Source organism: Phalangium opilio, unplaced genomic scaffold, assembly GCF_054372755.1.
Source record: "Phalangium opilio isolate 3A_F unplaced genomic scaffold, DU_Popi_V2 ptg000039l_2, whole genome shotgun sequence".
Lineage (NCBI taxonomy): Eukaryota > Metazoa > Arthropoda > Arachnida > Opiliones > Phalangiidae > Phalangium > Phalangium opilio.
Window position 1 is genome coordinate 5,832,503 of NW_028324163.1, and position 17,760 is coordinate 5,850,262.

The following is a 17,760-nucleotide window of genomic DNA, read 5'->3' on the forward strand; positions in this document are numbered from 1 at the left end:
CCAATTTGTCCCCCATCTAGCCATACTAAGATTTAGGGCTACGACAAACAGTAGTCGAGTAATTAAGCTAGTCGTAAACAAACAAACCCCTCCATAGGAAATATATTAGACTAAATTCTGGAGGCTCGTAACTCTGGTTCTAACAGAGATACGGGGATGTAAATAATGTGACCTTGACACATATGTTCGGATAATTATAAAAAAAACTTCGCGGTTTCGAACCTGTGGCCTTCCGGGAGTGAGGCGGATGCGATAACCGCTACACTAAAGATATGTTTTTATTTTTAGTCGAAAGAACAGGGTCAAGTAATTAAGCAATACGTGAACAAACAAACCCCTCCATAGAAAATGCATTAGACTATAATTTGCAGGCTCGTAACTCTGTTTCTACTGGAGATTTGGGGATGTCCTTTGAGTATGTTATAGTCCAATTTGTCCCCCATCTAACCATACTAAAAATATTGAGCTACGACAAACAGGGGCCGAGTAATTAAGCTAAACGTAAACAAACAACCCGTCGATAGGAAATGCATTAGACTATACTTTGCAGGCCCATAACTCTGTGTCTACTAGAGATACGGGGATGTCCTTAGGACGTGTTATAGTCCAAATTGTCCCCCATCTAACCATACTAAAAACATTGAGCTACGACAAACAGGGGCCGAGATATTAAGCAAAATGTTCGTCAACTTTGGTATCGTCTCACTTATTTTTATTATGTTACTTATGATTTTTGCACTAAACTTTGGAGGCTCATAACTCTTGTTCTACAAGAGATACTGGGATCTCCTTTGGATATGTTATAGTACTCTTTGCTCCCCATACAAGGATACTTTAAACTTGATGCTACCGCAATATCGTCGTCAACTTACTTTTTGTCTCACTTATTGTTAGAAGGTTACTTTTGATTTTTGAAAATAAACTTTGCAGGCTCGTAACTCTGTTTCTACTGGAGATACGGGGATGTCCTTTGAGTATGTTATAGACCAATTTGTCCCCCATCTAGCCATACTAAGATTTAGGGCTACGACAAACAGTAGTCGAGTAATTAAGCTAGTCGTAAACAAACAAACCCCTCCATAGGAAATATATTAGACTAAATTCTGGAGGCTCGTAACTCTGGTTCTAACAGAGATACGGGGATGTAAATAATGTGACCTTGACACATATGTTCGGATAATTATAAAAAAAACTTCGCGGTTTCGAACCTGTGGCCTTCCGGGAGTGAGGCGGATGCGATAACCGCTACACTAAAGATATGTTTTTATTTTTAGTCGAAAGAACAGGGTCAAGTAATTAAGCAATACGTGAACAAACAAACCCCTCCATAGAAAATGCATTAGACTATACTTTGCAGGCTCGTAACTCTGTTTCTACTGGAGATTTGGGGATGTCCTTTGAGTATGTTATAGTCCAATTTGTCCCCCATCTAACCATACTAAAAACATTGAGCTACGACAAACAGGGGCCGAGTAATTAAGCTAAAAGTAAACAAACAACCCGTCCATAGGAAATACATTAGACTATATTTTGCAGGCCCATAACTCTGTGTCTACTAGAGATACGGGGATGTCCTTAGGAAATGTTATAGTCCAAATTGTCCATCTAACCATACTAAAAACATTGAGCTACGACAAACAGGGGCCTAGATATTAAGCAAAATGTTCGTCAACTTTGGTATCGTCTCACTTATTTTTATTATGTTACTTATGATTTTTGCACTAAACTTTGGAGGCTCATAACTCTTGTTCTACAAGAGATACTGGGATCTCCTTTGGATATGTTATAGTACTCTTTGCTCCCCATACAAGGATACTTTAAACTTGAGGCTACCGCAATATCGTCGTCAACTTACTTTTTGTCTCACTTATTGTTAGAAGGTTACTTTTGATTTTTGAAAATAAACTTTGCAGGCTCGTAACTCTGTTTCTACTGGAGATACGGGGATGTCCTTTGAGTATGTTATAGACCAATTTGTCCCCCATCTAGCCATACTAAGAATTAGGGCTACGACAAACAGTAGTCGAGTAATTAAGCTAATCGTAAACAAACAAACCCCTCCATAGGAAATATATTAGACTAAATTCTGGAGGCTCGTAACTCTGGTTCTACCAGAGATACGGGGATGTAAATAATGTGACCTTGACACAAATGTTCGGATAATTATAAAAAAAACTTCGCGGTTTCGAACCTGTGGCCTTCCGGGAGTGAGGCGGATGCGATAACCGCTACACTAAAGCTATGTTTTTAGTTTTAATCGAAAGAACAGGGTCAAGTAATTAAGCAATACGTGAACAAACAAACACATCCATAGAAAATGCATTAGACTATACTTTGCAGGCCCATAACTCCGTGTCTACTAGAGATACCGGGATGTCCTTAGGATGTGTTATAGTCCAATTTGTCCTTCATCTAACCATACTAAAAACTTTGGGCTACGACAAACAGGGGCCGAGTACTTAAGCAAAACGTAAAGAAACAAAGCCCCTCCATAGGAAATGCATTAGACTATACTTTGCAGGCTCGTAACTCTGTTTCTACTGGAGATACGGGGATGTCCTTTGAGTATGTTTTAGTCCAATTTGTCCCCCATCTAATCATACTAAAAACATGGAGCTACGACAAACAGGGGCCGAGTAATTAAGCTAAACGTAAACAAACAACCCGTCCATAGGAAATGCATTAGACTATACTTTGCAGGCCCATAACTCTGTGTCTACTAGAGATACGGGGATTTCCTTAGGATATTTTATAGTCCAAATTGTCCCCCATCTAACCATACTAAAAACTTTGGGCTACGACAAACAGGGGCCGAGTACTTAAGCAAAACGTTACGAAACAAACCCCCTCCATAGAAAATGCATTAGACTATACTTTGCAGGCTCGTAACTCTGTTTCTACTGGAGATACGGGGATGTCCTTTGAGTATGTTATAGACCAATTTGTCCCCCATCTACCATACTAAGAATTAGGGCTACGACAAACAGTAGTCGAGTAATTAAGCTAATCGTAAACAAACAAACCCCTCCATAGGAAATACATTAGACTAAATTCTGGAGGCTCGTAACTCTGGTTCTACCAGAGATACGGGGATGTAAATAATGTGACCTTGACACAAATGTTCGGATAATTATAAAAAAAAAACTTCGCGGTTTCGAACCTGTGGCCTTCCGGGAGTGAGGCGGATGCGATAACCGCTACACTAAAGATATGTTATTATTTTTAATCGAAAGAACAGGGTCAAGTAATTAAGCAATACGTGAACAAAGAAACCCCTCCATAGAAAATGCATTAGACTATATTTTGCAGGCTCGTAACTCTGGTTCTACTGGAGATTTGGGGATGTCCTTTGAGTATGTTATAGTCCAATTTGTCCCCCATCTAACCATACTAAAAACATTGAGCTACGACAAACAGGGGCCGAGTAATTAAGCTAAACGTAAACAAACAACCCGTCCATAGGAAATGCATTAGACTATATTTTGCAGGCCCATAACTCTGTGTCTACTAGAGATACGGGGATGTCCTTAGGAAATGTTATAGTTCAAATTGTCCCCCATCTAACCATACTAAAAACATTGAGCTACGACAAACAGGGGCCGAGATATTAAGCAAAATGTTCGTCAACTTTGGTATCGTCTCACTTATTTTTATTATGTTACTTATGATTTTTGCACTAAACTTTGGAGGCTCATAAATCTTGTTCTACAAGAGATACTGGGATCTCCTTTGGATATGTTATAGTACTCTTTGCTCCCCATACAAGGATACTTTAAACTTGAGGCTATCGCAATATCGTCGTCAACTTACTTTTTGTCTCACTTATTGTTAGAAGGTTACTTTTGATTTTTGAAAATAAACTTTGCAGGCTCGTAACTCTGTTTCTACTGGAGATACGGGGATGTCCTTTGAGTATGTTATAGACCAATTTTTCCCCATCTAGCCATACTAAGAATTAGGGCTACGACAAACAGTAGTCGAGTAATTAAGCTAATCGTAAACAAACAAACCCCTCCATAGGAAATACATTAGACTAAATTCTGGAGGCTCGTAACTCTGGTTCTACCAGAGATACGGGGATGTAAATAATGTGACCTTGACACAAATGTTCGGATAATTATAAAAAAAACTTCGCGGTTTCGAACCTGTGGCCTCCCGGGAGTGAGGCGGATGCGATAACCGCTACACTAAAGCTATGTTATTATTTTTAATCGAAAGAACAGGGTCAAGTATTTAAGCAATACGTGAACAAACAAACACCTCCATAGAAAATGCATTAGACTATACTTTTCAGGCCCATAACTCCGTGTCTACTAGAGATACCGGGATGTCCTTAGGATACGTTATAGTCCAATTTGTCTTTCATCTAACCATACTAAAAACTTTGGGCTACGACAAACAGGGGCCGAGTACTTAAGCAAAACGTAAAGAAACAAACCCCCTCCATAGGAAATGAGTTAGACTATATTTTGCAGGCTCGTAACTCTGTTTCTACTGGATATACGGGGATGTCCTTTGAGTATGTTATTGTCCAATTTGTCCCCCATCTAACCATACTAAAAACTTTGGGCTACGACAAACAGGGTCCGAGTAATTAAGCTAAACGTAAACAAACAACCCCTCCATAGGAAATGCATAAGACTATACTTTGCAGGCCCATAACTCTGTGTCTACTAGAGATACGGGGATGTCCTTAGGATATCTTATAGTCCAAATTGTCCCCCATCTAACCATACTAAAAACTTTGGGGTACGACAAACAGGGGCCGAGTACTTAAGCAAAACGTTACGAAACAAACCCCCTCCATAGAAAATGCATTAGACTATACTTTGCAGGCTCGTAACTCTGTTTCTACTGGAGATACGGGGATGTCCTTTGAGTTTGTTTTAGTCCAATTTGTGCCCCATCTAATCATACTAAAAACATTGAGCTACGACAAACAGGGGCCGAGTAATTAAGCTAAACGTAAACATACAATCCGTCCATAGGAAATGCATTAGACTATACTTTGCAGGCCCATAACTCTGTAACTACTTGAGATACGGGGATGTCCTTAGGATATGTTATAATCCAAATTGTCTTCCATCTAAACATAAAAACACTTTGGGCTACGACAAACCGGGGCCGAGTACTTAAGCAAAACGTAAAGAAACAAACCCGGTATCTCTAGTAGACACAGAGTTATGGGCCTGCAAAGTATAGTCTAATGCATTTTCTATGGAGGGGTTTGTTTGTTCACGTATTGCTTAATTACTTGACCCTGTTCTTTCGATTAAAAAAAATAACATATCTTTAGTGTAGCGGTTATCGCATCCGCCTCACTCCCGGAAGGCCACAGGTTCGAAACCGCGAAGTTTTTTTTTTTTTTTGCTTGGAACATGCAAAGACCTTTATAATTATCCGAACATTTGTGTCAAGGTCACATTATTTACATCCCCGTATCTCTGGTAGAGCCAGAGTTACGAGCCTCCAGAATTTAGTCTAATGTATTTCCTATTGAGGGGTTTGTTTGTTTACGATTAGCTTAATTACTCGACTACTGTTTGTCGTAGCCCTAATTCTTAGTATGGCTAGATGGGGGACAAATTGGTCTATAACATACTCAAAGGACATCCCCGTATCTCCAGAAGAAACAGAGTTACGAGCCTGCAAAGTTTATTTTCAAAAATCAAAAGTAACCTTCTAACAATAAGTGAGACAAAAAATAAGTTGACGACGATATTGAGGTAGCCTCAAGTTTAAAGTATCCTTGTATGGTTAGCGAAGAGTACTATAACATATCCAAAGGAGATCCCAGTATCTCTTGTAGAACTAGAGTTATGAGCCTCCAAAGTTTAGTGCAAAAATCATAAGTAACATAATAAAAATAAGTGAGACGATACCGAAGTTGACGAACATTTTGCTTAATATCTCGGCCCCTGTTTGTCGTAGCTCAATGTTTTTAGTATAATTAGATGGGGGACAATTTGGACTATAACATATCCTAAGGACATCCCCGTATCTCTAGTAGACACAGAGTTATGGGCCTGCAAAGTATAGTCTAATGCATTTCCTAAGGACGGGTTGTTTGTTTACGTTTAGCTTAATTACTCGGCCCCTGTTTGTCGTAGCTCAATGTTTTTAGTATGGTTAGATGGGGGACAAATTGGACTATAACATACTCAAAGGACATCCCCGTATCTCCAGTAGAAACAGAGTTACGAGCCTGCAAAGTATAGTCTAATGCATTTTCTATGGAGGGGTTTGTTTGTTCACGTATTGCTTAACTTCGGTGATCGGACCTGAACCGGTGTTTTTAGCGTGATATGGCCGTTGCCGAGAGTGCTAGTTAATAATTCGAATTTAAATTAAGTGAGACAAATTAACCTTCATCTTTTTAAAACAATAACAAACAGAAAATATGTTTGCTTTTTTCATATCTATTGGAATTTAAAAGAGGAAAAAAAAGTGAAAAAGCTAACGGCACGCAGTGTTCCTAAGTGGTCGCCCTCCCAAGTACTGACTGCGCTCGACGCTGCTTAACTTCGGTTATCGGACGAGAACCGGTGTATTCAGCGTGATATGGCCGTTGCCGAGAGTGCTAGTTAATAATTTGAATTTAATTAACCTTCATCTTTATAAAACAATAACAAAAAGAAGATATGTTTGCTTTTTTCATAACTGGTGGAATTTAAAGGAGGAAACAAAAGTGAAAAAGCCAACGGCACGCAGTATTCCCAAGTACTGTATGCGCTCGACGCTGCTTAACTTCGGTGATCGGACGTGAACCGGTGTTTTCAGCGTGATATGGCCGTTACCGAGAGTGCTAGTTAATAATTCGAATTTAAATTAAGTGAGACAAATTAACCTTCATCATTTTAAAACAATAACAAAAAGAAAACATGTTTGCTTTTTTAATATCTATTAAAATTTAAAAGAGGAAAAAAAAGTGAAAAAGTCAACGGCACGCAGTGTTCCTAAGTGGTCTCCCTCCCAAGTAGTGACTGCGCTCGACGCTGCTTAACTGCGGTTATCGGACGAGAACCGGTGTATTCAGCGTGATATGGCCGTTGCCGAGAGTGCTAGTTAATAATTTGAATTTAATTAACTTTCATCTTTATAAAACAATAACAAAAAGAAGATATGTTTGCTTTTTTCATATCTGGTGGAATTTGAAAGAGGAAACAAAAGTGAAAAAACAAACGGCACGCAGTATTCCCAAGTACTGTATGCGCTCGACGCTGCTTAACTTCGGTGATCGGACGTGAACCGGTGTTTTCAGCGTGATATGGCCGTTGCCGAGAGTGCTAGTTAATAATTCGAATTTAAATTAAGTGAGACAAATTAACCTTCATCATTTTAAAACAATAACAAAAAGAAAACCTGTTTGCTTTTTACATATCTATTAAAATTTAAAAGAGGAAAAAAAAGTGAAAAAGCCAACGGCACGCAGTGTTCCTAAGTGGTCTCCCTCCCAAGTAATGACTGCGCTCGACGCTGCTTAACTTCGGTTATGGGACGAGAATCGGTGTATTCAGCTTGATATGGCCGTTGCCGAGAGTGTTAGTTAATAATTTGAATTTAATTAACTTTCATCTTTATAAAACAATAACAAAAAAGAAGACATGTTTGCTTTTTTCATATCTGGTGGAATTTGAAAGAGGAAACAAAAGTGAAAAATCCAACGGCACGCAGTATTCCCAAGCACTGTATGCGCTCGACGCTGCTTAACTTCGGTGATCGGACGTGAACCGGTGTTTTCATCGTGATATGGCCGTTGCCGAGAGTGCTAGTTAATAATTCGAATTTAAATTAAGTGAGACAAATTAACCTTCATCATTTTAAAACAATAACAAAAAGAAAACCTGTTTGCTTTTTACATATCTATTAAAATTTAAAAGAGGAAAAAAAAGTGAAAAAGCCAACGGCACGCAGTGTTCCTAAGTGGTCTCCCTCCCAAGTAATGACTGCGCTCGACGCTGCTTAACTTCGGTGATCGGACGTGAACCGGTGTTTTCAGCGTGATATGGCCGTTGCCGAGAGTGCTAGTTAATAATTCGAATTTAAATTAAGTGAGACAAATTAACCTTCATCATTTTAAAACAATAACAACAAGTTGGGAAAACCAAAATATTACCTCTCCGAGTCAAGAGGTCTACTACTACAAACTTATTTACCTAGATATGGAATTATTTCTCTTTTTTGAAGTAAAAATTTACGAAATATTGAAGCAGTATTCCAAGCATAGCGAATAATACAGTAAAGCAGACGACATTTTAAATCCAATAAGGATAAATCTTGGACACATGGATATCAGTCAATGGGGAAAAGATCAGGAAATGAAGTCTTCGCTTCAGCTGTTTACCGTATATTCTGATAGCTACATTCACAACTGGTTTGCAGTGTAAACACTATCGTCTCGTCTCACCTCAACAATATTCTTAGTTTGCCAACATGAATGTTAACGATAAATAACACCAAAGCTAAATTGTAGCTAGACGCACTAATAGTCAATGCGCTCCATAAAGAGAATAAAATGCCTGTAGCTACTACCCGTTTACCATTAGCCCTTTTACTATTCTAAATGCCACCATAATCTTTTCTTCTATTATAAAATCTTAACCTGATTATTTAATAGTGTATTTAACTTTCGGCTCACTCTGAACCGTTGATGTCTCTTCATTTCAGACACGAAAATCAAAGACCAAAGTTTACTTCACCTCAGGCCTCAATTATTTACTCTTTGTTTCATTAAGCCTATTACGGATGATACTTTATATACCCGCCGGAGTCCAGGTCTTAATTTTCTTGATGAAATAATTAAACCAAGGATTATTCTATATACAGATGTATTATAGCTTAAGTAATATATAAACAGCCATTTCAAATAACAATATTAAGAAAAATCTTTGGAATATCAAAATGAAACAGAGCTTTAAAGCTACAAAAGTACTAAATGCATCATAATTACGAAAAATACTTCCACATATTCACTTTTTATTATGGAAAAAGGGAATATTAAGGTTCTGTATGATTTCTTAACACATCAACACAAGGCTAACCGCTAACGCGACGCACTAGTGTAACAATGGACGGACACACACAGACAAAAACATAGACTGCTTTTTAACTCTTTCCGTATTAATTTTGAGTTGAGAAACAAGATTATCTTTAATATTTAAATAAATATAATTATTTTTAATTATTTTAATCTTCAATAATTAACATTAATAATAGTTAAATCGTTTAAAATAAAGTTATACCTATTATCATCTCAAACTTTGCTAATATTGACGTTTAGAGTGAAGGGTACCCCTCTTGCCCGCTTTCTTCAAATTTTGGGGTATATATACGATTCGTTTCCATTATAATAGTAAGGAAAAAGCGCAATTGCGAAAACCTTTGGTGGCGATCCCACCTTAGGGAGGCTAGACGTTTCTCGTAACCCTAGCTGATCGCCGCGTATATCCTAAAACCAAACGATGATAATGGAGTAGAAGCCAATGAGACAGATTGGTGTCTATGTGGAATAGACGGAAGACCAGTAGATGGTGGTGTTTAGAAGCCAGAATGTACAGACTGGTGTCCAAGTGGGATGGACAAAGACCAGAAGATGGTGGTGATTAGAAGCCAGTATGTACAGACTGGTGTCCAAGTGGAATGGACGAAGACCAGAAGATGGTGGTGATTAGAAGCCAGTACGTACAGACTGGTGTCCATGTGGGATGGACGAAGATCAAAAGATGGTGGTGATTTGAAGCCAGTATGTACAGACTGGTGTCCGTGTGGGATGGACAAAGACCAGAAGATGGTGGTGTGAGAACTCAAGTAGAGGAGCCATTTCCGTGACTGTGAAAGCAGTTCGGAAATGGCGAACACGTTTGCTCCGATTTGGAAACTGCGAACGCGGTCACGTGGGTGTAACAACAGACACACAGACACACAGACAGACACACACACACACACACACACACACACACACACACACACACACACGTCGAAATTAGAACCTCTCCGTGACATACGTCACTCGGAGAGGTAAAAAGAAAACCTGTTTGCTTTTTACATATCTATTAAAATTTAAAAGACGAAAAAAAAGTGAAAAAGCCAACGGCACGCAGTGTTCCTAAGTGGTCTCCCTCCCAAGTAATGACTGCGCTCGACGCTGCTTAACTTCGGTGATCGGACGTGAACCGGTGTTTTCAGCGTGATATGGCCGTTGCCGAGAGTGCTAGTTAATAATTTGAATTTAATTAACTTTCATCTTTATAAAACAATAACAAAAAGAAGATATGTTTGCTTTTTTCATATCTGGTGGAATTTGAAAGAGGAAACAAAAGTGAAAAAACAAACGGCACGCAGTATTCCCAAGTACTGTATGCGCTCGACGCTGCTTAACTTCGGTGATCGGACGTGAACCGGTGTTTTCAGCGTGATATGGCCGTTGCCGAGAGTGCTAGTTAATAATTCGAATTTAAATTAAGTGAGACAAATTAACCTTCATCATTTTAAAACAATAACAAAAAGAAAACCTGTTTGCTTTTTACATATCTATTAAAATTTAAAAGAGGAAAAAAAAGTGAAAAAGCCAACGGCACGCAGTGTTCCTAAGTGGTCTCCCTCCCAAGTAATGACTGCGCTCGACGCTGCTTAACTTCGGTTATGGGACGAGAATCGGTGTATTCAGCTTGATATGGCCGTTGCCGAGAGTGTTAGTTAATAATTTGAATTTAATTAACTTTCATCTTTATAAAACAATAACAAAAAAGAAGACATGTTTGCTTTTTTCATATCTGGTGGAATTTGAAAGAGGAAACAAAAGTGAAAAATCCAACGGCACGCAGTATTCCCAAGCACTGTATGCGCTCGACGCTGCTTAACTTCGGTGATCGGACGTGAACCGGTGTTTTCATCGTGATATGGCCGTTGCCGAGAGTGCTAGTTAATAATTCGAATTTAAATTAAGTGAGACAAATTAACCTTCATCATTTTAAAACAATAACAAAAAGAAAACCTGTTTGCTTTTTACATATCTATTAAAATTTAAAAGAGGAAAAAAAAGTGAAAAAGCCAACGGCACGCAGTGTTCCTAAGTGGTCTCTCTCCCAAGTAATGACTGCGCTCGACGCTGCTTAACTTCGGTGATCGGACGTGAACCGGTGTTTTCAGCGTGATATGGCCGTTGCCGAGAGTGCTAGTTAATAATTCGAATTTAAATTAAGTGAGACAAATTAACCTTCATCATTTTAAAACAATAACAAAAAGAAAACCTGTTTGCTTTTTACATATCTATTAAAATTTAAAAGACGAAAAAAAAGTGAAAAAGCCAACGGCACGCAGTGTTCCTAAGTGGTCTCCCTCCCAAGTAATGACTGCGCTCGACGCTGCTTAACTTCGGTGATCGGACGTGAACCGGTGTTTTCAGCGTGATATGGCCGTTGCCGAGAGTGCTAGTTAATAATTCGAATTTAAATTAAGTGAGACAAATTAACCTTCATCATTTTAAAACAATAACAAAAAGAAAACCTGTTTGCTTTTTACATATCTATTAAAATTTAAAAGAGGAAAAAAAAGTGAAAAAGCCAACGGCACGCAGTGTTCCTAAGTGGTCTCCCTCCCAAGTAATGACTGCGCTCGACGCTGCTTAACTTCGGTTATGGGACGAGAATCGGTGTATTCAGCTTGATATGACCGTTGCCGAGAGTGCTAGTTAATAATTTGAATTTAATTAACTTTCATCTTTATAAAACAATAACAAAAAGATATGTTTGCTTTTTTCATATCTGGTGGAATTTGAAAGAGGAAACAAAAGTGAAAAAACAAATTGCACGCAGTATTCCCAAATACTGTATGCGCTCGACACTGCTTAACTTCGGTGATCGGACGTAAACCGGTGTTTTCAGCGTTATATGGCCGTTGCCGAGAGTGCTAGTTAATAATTCGAATTTAAATTAAGTGAGACAAATTAACCTTCATCATTTTAAAACAATAACAAAAAGAAAACCTGTTTGCTTTTTACATATCTATTAAAATTTAAAAGAGGAAAAAAAAGTGAAAAAGCCAACGGCACGCAGTGTTCCTAAGTGGTCTCCCTCCCAAGTAATGACTGCGCTCGACGCTGCTTAACTTCGGTTATCGGACGAGAACCGGTGTATTCAGCGTGATATGGCCGTTGCCGAGAGTGCTAGTTAATAATTTGAATTTAATTAACTTTCATCTTTATAAAACAATAACAAAAAGAAGATATGTTTGCTTTTTTCATATCTGGTGGAATTTGAAAGAGGAAACAAAAGTGAAAAAACAAACGGCACGCAGTATTCCCAAGTACTGTATGCGCTCGACGCTGCTTAACTTCGGTGATCGGACGTGAACCGGTGTTTTCAGCGTGATATGGCCGTTGCCGAGAGTGCTAGTTAATAATTCGAATTTAAATTAAGTGAGACAAATTAACCTTCATCTTTTTAAAACAATAACAAAAAGAAAATATGTTTGCTTTTTTCATATCTATTGGAATTTAAAAGAGGAAAAAAAAAAGTGAAAAAGCTAACGGCACGCAGTGTTCCTAAGTGGTCGCCCTCCCAAGTACTGACTGCGCTCGACGCTGCTTAACTTCGGTTATCGGACGTGAACCGGTGTTTTCAGCGTGATATGGCCGTTGCCGAGAGTGCTAGTTAATAATTCGAATTTAAATTAAGTGAGACAAATTAACCTTCATCATTTTAAAACAATAACAAAAAGAAAACATGTTTGCTTTTTTCATATCTATTAAAATTTAAAAGAGGAAAAAAAAGTGAAAAAGCCAACGGCACGCAGTGTTCCTAAGTGGTCTCTCTCCCAAGTAGTGACTGCGCTCGACGCCGCTTAACTTCGGTTGTCGGACGAGAACCGGTGTATTCAGCGTGATATGGCCGTTGCCGAGAGTGCTAGTTAATAATTTGAATTTAATTAACTTTCATCTTTATAAAACAATAACAAAAAGATATGTTTGCTTTTTTCATATCTGGTGGAATTTGAAAGAGGAAACAAAAGTGAAAAAACAAATTGCACGCAGTATTCCCAAATACTGTATGCGCTCGACGCTGCTTAACTTCGGTGATCGGACGTAAACCGGTGTTTTCAGCGTTATATGGCCGTTGCCGAGAGTGCTAGTTAATAATTCGAATTTAAATTAAGTGAGACAAATTAAGCTTCATCATTTTAAAACAATAACAAAAAGAAAACCTGTTTGCTTTTTACATATCTATTAAAATTTAAAAGAGGAAAAAAAAGTGAAAAAGCCAACGGCACGCAGTGTTCCTAAGTGGTCTCCCTCCCAAGTAATGACTGCGCTCGAGGCTGCTTAACTTCGGTTATCGGACGAGAACCGGTGTATTCAGCGTGATATGGCCGTTGCCGAGAGTGCTAGTTAATAATTTGAATTTAATTAACCTTCATCTTTATAAAACAATAACAAAAAGAAGATATGTTTGCTTTTTTCATATCTGGTGGAATTTAAAGGAGGAAACAAAAGTGAAAAAGCCAACGGCACGCAGTATTCCCAAGTACTGTATGCGCTCGACGCTGCTTAACTTCGGTGATCGGACGTGAACCGGTGTTTTCAGCGTGATATGGCCGTTGCCGAGAGTGCTAGTTAATAATTTGAATTTAATTAACTTTCATCTTTATAAAACAATAACAAAAAGATATGTTTGCTTTTTTCATATCTGGTGGAATTTGAAAGAGGAAACAAAAGTGAAAAAACAAATTGCACGCAGTATTCCCAAATACTGTATGCGCTCGACGCTGCTTAACTTCGGTGATCGGACGTAAACCGGTGTTTTCAGCGTTATATGGCCGTTGCCGAGAGTGCTAGTTAATAATTCGAATTTAAATTAAGTGAGACAAATTTACCTTCATCATTTTAAAACAATAACAAAAAGAAAACCTGTTTGCTTTTTAGATATCTATTAAAATTTAAAAGAGGAAAAAAAAGTGAAAAAGCCAACGGCACGCAGTGTTCCTAAGTGGTCTCCCTCCCAAGTAATGACTGCGCTCGACGCTGCTTAACTTCGGTTATCGGACGAGAACCGGTGTATTCAGCGTGATATGGCCGTTGCCGAGAGTGCTAGTTAATAATTTGAATTTAATTAACTTTCATCTTTATAAAACAATAACAAAAAGAAGATATGTTTGCTTTTTTCATATCTGGTGGAATTTGAAAGAGGAAACAAAAGTGAAAAAACAAACGGCACGCAGTATTCTTAAGTACTGTATGCGCTCGACGCTGCTCAACTTCGGTGATCGGACGTGAACCGGTGTTTTCAGCGTGATATGGCCGTTGCCGAGAGTGCTAGTTAATAATTCGAATTTAAATTAAGTGAGACAAATTAACCTTCATCTTTTTAAAACAATAACAAAAAGAAAATATGTTTGATTTTTTCATATCTATTGGAATTTAAAAGAGGAAAAAAAAAAGTGAAAAAGCTAACGGCACGCAGTGTTCCTAAGTGGTCGCCCTCCCAAGTACTGACTGCGCTCGACGCTGCTTAACTTCGGTTATCGGACGAGAACCGCTCTATTCAGCGTGATATGGCCGTTGCCGAGAGTGCTAGTTAATAATTTGAATTTAATTAACCTTCATCTTTATAAAACAATAACAAAAAGAAGATATGTTTGCTTTTTTCATATCTGGTGGAATTTAAAGGAGGAAACAAAAGTGAAAAAGCCAACGGCACGCAGTATTCCCAAGTACTGTATGCGCTCGACGCTGCTTAACTTCGGTGATCGGACGTGAACCGGTGTTTTCAGCGTGATATGGCCGTTGCCGAGAGTGCTAGTTAATAATTCGAATTTAAATTAAGTGAGACAAATTAACCTTCATCATTTTAAAACAATAACAAAAAGAAAACATGTTTGCTTTTTTCATATCTATTAAAATTTAAAAGAGGAAAAAAAAGTGAAAAAGCCAACGGCACGCAGTGTTCCTAAGTGGTCTCTCTCCCAAGTAGTGACTGCGCTCGACGCCGCTTAACTTCGGTTATCGGACGAGAACCGGTGTATTCAGCGTGATATGGCCGTTGCCGAGAGTGCTAGTTAATAATTTGAATTTAATTAACTTTCATCTTTATAAAACAATAACAAAAAGATATGTTTGCTTTTTTCATATCTGGTGGAATTTGAAAGAGGAAACAAAAGTGAAAAAACAAATTGCACGCAGTATTCCCAAATACTGTATGCGCTCGACGCTGCTTAACTTCGGTGATCGGACGTAAACCGGTGTTTTCAGCGTTATATGGCCGTTGCCGAGAGTGCTAGTTAATAATTCGAATTTAAATTAAGTGAGACAAATTAACCTTCATCATTTTAAAACAATAACAAAAAGAAAACCTGTTTGCTTTTTACATATCTATTAAAATTTAAAAGAGGAAAAAAAAGTGAAAAAGCCAACGGCACGCAGTGTTCCTAAGTGGTCTCCCTCCCAAGTAATGACTGCGCTCGACGCTGCTTAACTTCGGTTATCGGACGAGAACCGGTGTATTCAGCGTGATATGGCCGTTGCCGAGAGTGCTAGTTAATAATTTGAATTTAATTAACTTTCATCTTTATAAAACAATAACAAAAAGAAGATATGTTTGCTTTTTTCATATCTGGTGGAATTTAAAAGAGGAAACAAAAGTGAAAAAACAAACGGCACGCAGTATTCCCAAGTACTGTATGCGCTCGACGCTGCTTAACTTCGGTGATCGGACGTGAACCGGTGTTTTCAGCGTGATATGGCCGTTGCCGAGAGTGCTAGTTAATAATTTGAATTTAATTAACTTTCATCTTTATAAAACAATAACAAAAAGATATGTTTGCTTTTTTCATATCTGGTGGAATTTGAAAGAGGAAACAAAAGTGAAAAAACAAATTGCACGCAGTATTCCCAAATACTGTATGCGCTCGACGCTGCTTAACTTCGGTGATCGGACGTAAACCGGTGTTTTCAGCGTTATATGGCCGTTGCCGAGAGTGCTAGTTAATAATTCGAATTTAAATTAAGTGAGACAAATTAACCTTCATCATTTTAAAACAATAACAAAAAGAAAACCTGTTTGCTTTTTACATATCTATTAAAATTTAAAAGAGGAAAAAAAAGTGAAAAAGCCAACGGCACGCAGTGTTCCTAAGTGGTCTCCCTCCCAAGTAATGACTGCGCTCGACGCTGCTTAACTTCGGTTATCGGACGAGAACCGGTGTATTCAGCGTGATATGGCCGTTGCCGAGAGTGCTAGTTAATAATTTGAATTTAATTAACTTTCATCTTTATAAAACAATAACAAAAAGAAGATATGTTTGCTTTTTTCATATCTGGTGGAATTTAAAAGAGGAAACAAAAGTGAAAAAACAAACGGCACGCAGTATTCCCAAGTACTGTATGCGCTCGACGCTGCTTAACTTCGGTGATCGGACGTGAACCGGTGTTTTCAGCGTGATATGGCCGTTGCCGAGAGTGCTAGTTAATAATTTGAATTTAATTAACTTTCATCTTTATAAAACAATAACAAAAAGATATGTTTGCTTTTTTCATATCTGGTGGAATTTGAAAGAGGAAACAAAAGTGAAAAAACAAATTGCACGCAGTATTCCCAAATACTGTATGCGCTCGACGCTGCTTAACTTCGGTGATCGGACGTAAACCGGTGTTTTCAGCGTTATATGGCCGTTGCCGAGAGTGCTAGTTAATAATTCGAATTTAAATTAAGTGAGACAAATTTACCTTCATCATTTTAAAACAATAACAAAAAGAAAACCTGTTTGCTTTTTAGATATCTATTAAAATTTAAAAGAGGAAAAAAAAGTGAAAAAGCCAACGGCACGCAGTGTTCCTAAGTGGTCTCCCTCCCAAGTAATGACTGCGCTCGACGCTGCTTAACTTCGGTTATGGGACGAGAATCGGTGTATTCAGCTTGATATGGCCGTTGCCGAGAGTGTTAGTTAATAATTTGAATTTAATTAACTTTCATCTTTATAAAACAATAACAAAAAAGAAGACATGTTTGCTTTTTTCATATCTGGTGGAATTTGAAAGAGGAAACAAAAGTGAAAAATCCAACGGCACGCAGTATTCCCAAGCACTGTATGCGCTCGACGCTGCTTAACTTCGGTGATCGGACGTGAACCGGTGTTTTCATCGTGATATGGCCGTTGCCGAGAGTGCTAGTTAATAATTCGAATTTAAATTAAGTGAGACAAATTAACCTTCATCATTTTAAAACAATAACAAAAAGAAAACCTGTTTGCTTTTTACATATCTATTAAAATTTAAAAGAGGAAAAAAAAGTGAAAAAGCCAACGGCACGCAGTGTTCCTAAGTGGTCTCCCTCCCAAGTAATGACTGCGCTCGACGCTGCTTAACTTCGGTGATCGGACGTGAACCGGTGTTTTCAGCGTGATATGGCCGTTGCCGAGAGTGCTAGTTAATAATTCGAATTTAAATTAAGTGAGACAAATTAACCTTCATCATTTTAAAACAATAACAAAAAGAAAACCTGTTTGCTTTTTACATATCTATTAAAATTTAAAAGACGAAAAAAAAGTGAAAAAGCCAACGGCACGCAGTGTTCCTAAGTGGTCTCCCTCCCAAGTAATGACTGCGCTCGACGCTGCTTAACTTCGGTGATCGGACGTGAACCGGTGTTTTCAGCGTGATATGGCCGTTGCCGAGAGTGCTAGTTAATAATTTGAATTTAATTAACTTTCATCTTTATAAAACAATAACAAAAAGAAGATATGTTTGCTTTTTTCATATCTGGTGGAATT

The 17,760-nt window shown here is 38.1% G+C and overlaps 24 pseudogenes; all 24 read right to left on the reverse strand.

Moving 5' to 3' along the window:
* Nucleotides 1-6,454: 6,454 nt before the first annotated feature.
* LOC149680734 (5S ribosomal RNA) lies at nt 6,455-6,573 on the reverse strand (annotated as a pseudogene).
* Nucleotides 6,574-6,695: 122 nt separating this feature from the next.
* LOC149680735 (5S ribosomal RNA) lies at nt 6,696-6,798 on the reverse strand (annotated as a pseudogene).
* A 137-nt stretch (nt 6,799-6,935) lies between these two features.
* LOC149680736 (5S ribosomal RNA) lies at nt 6,936-7,054 on the reverse strand (annotated as a pseudogene).
* A 362-nt stretch (nt 7,055-7,416) lies between these two features.
* LOC149680737 (5S ribosomal RNA) lies at nt 7,417-7,535 on the reverse strand (annotated as a pseudogene).
* Nucleotides 7,536-7,898: 363 nt separating this feature from the next.
* LOC149680738 (5S ribosomal RNA) lies at nt 7,899-8,017 on the reverse strand (annotated as a pseudogene).
* A 2,067-nt stretch (nt 8,018-10,084) lies between these two features.
* Nucleotides 10,085-10,203, reverse strand: LOC149680739 (5S ribosomal RNA; annotated as a pseudogene).
* Nucleotides 10,204-10,565: 362 nt separating this feature from the next.
* LOC149680740 (5S ribosomal RNA) lies at nt 10,566-10,684 on the reverse strand (annotated as a pseudogene).
* A 363-nt stretch (nt 10,685-11,047) lies between these two features.
* Nucleotides 11,048-11,166, reverse strand: LOC149680741 (5S ribosomal RNA; annotated as a pseudogene).
* A 137-nt stretch (nt 11,167-11,303) lies between these two features.
* Nucleotides 11,304-11,422, reverse strand: LOC149680742 (5S ribosomal RNA; annotated as a pseudogene).
* A 137-nt stretch (nt 11,423-11,559) lies between these two features.
* LOC149680743 (5S ribosomal RNA) lies at nt 11,560-11,678 on the reverse strand (annotated as a pseudogene).
* A 359-nt stretch (nt 11,679-12,037) lies between these two features.
* LOC149680744 (5S ribosomal RNA) lies at nt 12,038-12,156 on the reverse strand (annotated as a pseudogene).
* A 364-nt stretch (nt 12,157-12,520) lies between these two features.
* LOC149680745 (5S ribosomal RNA) lies at nt 12,521-12,639 on the reverse strand (annotated as a pseudogene).
* A 137-nt stretch (nt 12,640-12,776) lies between these two features.
* Nucleotides 12,777-12,895, reverse strand: LOC149680746 (5S ribosomal RNA; annotated as a pseudogene).
* Nucleotides 12,896-13,254: 359 nt separating this feature from the next.
* Nucleotides 13,255-13,373, reverse strand: LOC149680747 (5S ribosomal RNA; annotated as a pseudogene).
* A 122-nt stretch (nt 13,374-13,495) lies between these two features.
* LOC149680748 (5S ribosomal RNA) lies at nt 13,496-13,598 on the reverse strand (annotated as a pseudogene).
* A 359-nt stretch (nt 13,599-13,957) lies between these two features.
* On the reverse strand, nt 13,958-14,076 carry LOC149680749 (5S ribosomal RNA; annotated as a pseudogene).
* A 364-nt stretch (nt 14,077-14,440) lies between these two features.
* On the reverse strand, nt 14,441-14,559 carry LOC149680750 (5S ribosomal RNA; annotated as a pseudogene).
* Nucleotides 14,560-14,681: 122 nt separating this feature from the next.
* LOC149680751 (5S ribosomal RNA) lies at nt 14,682-14,784 on the reverse strand (annotated as a pseudogene).
* A 137-nt stretch (nt 14,785-14,921) lies between these two features.
* On the reverse strand, nt 14,922-15,040 carry LOC149680752 (5S ribosomal RNA; annotated as a pseudogene).
* Nucleotides 15,041-15,399: 359 nt separating this feature from the next.
* Nucleotides 15,400-15,518, reverse strand: LOC149680753 (5S ribosomal RNA; annotated as a pseudogene).
* Nucleotides 15,519-16,102: 584 nt separating this feature from the next.
* LOC149680754 (5S ribosomal RNA) lies at nt 16,103-16,221 on the reverse strand (annotated as a pseudogene).
* Nucleotides 16,222-16,805: 584 nt separating this feature from the next.
* On the reverse strand, nt 16,806-16,924 carry LOC149680755 (5S ribosomal RNA; annotated as a pseudogene).
* Nucleotides 16,925-17,287: 363 nt separating this feature from the next.
* On the reverse strand, nt 17,288-17,406 carry LOC149680756 (5S ribosomal RNA; annotated as a pseudogene).
* Nucleotides 17,407-17,543: 137 nt separating this feature from the next.
* LOC149680757 (5S ribosomal RNA) lies at nt 17,544-17,662 on the reverse strand (annotated as a pseudogene).
* Nucleotides 17,663-17,760: the final 98 nt, after the last annotated feature.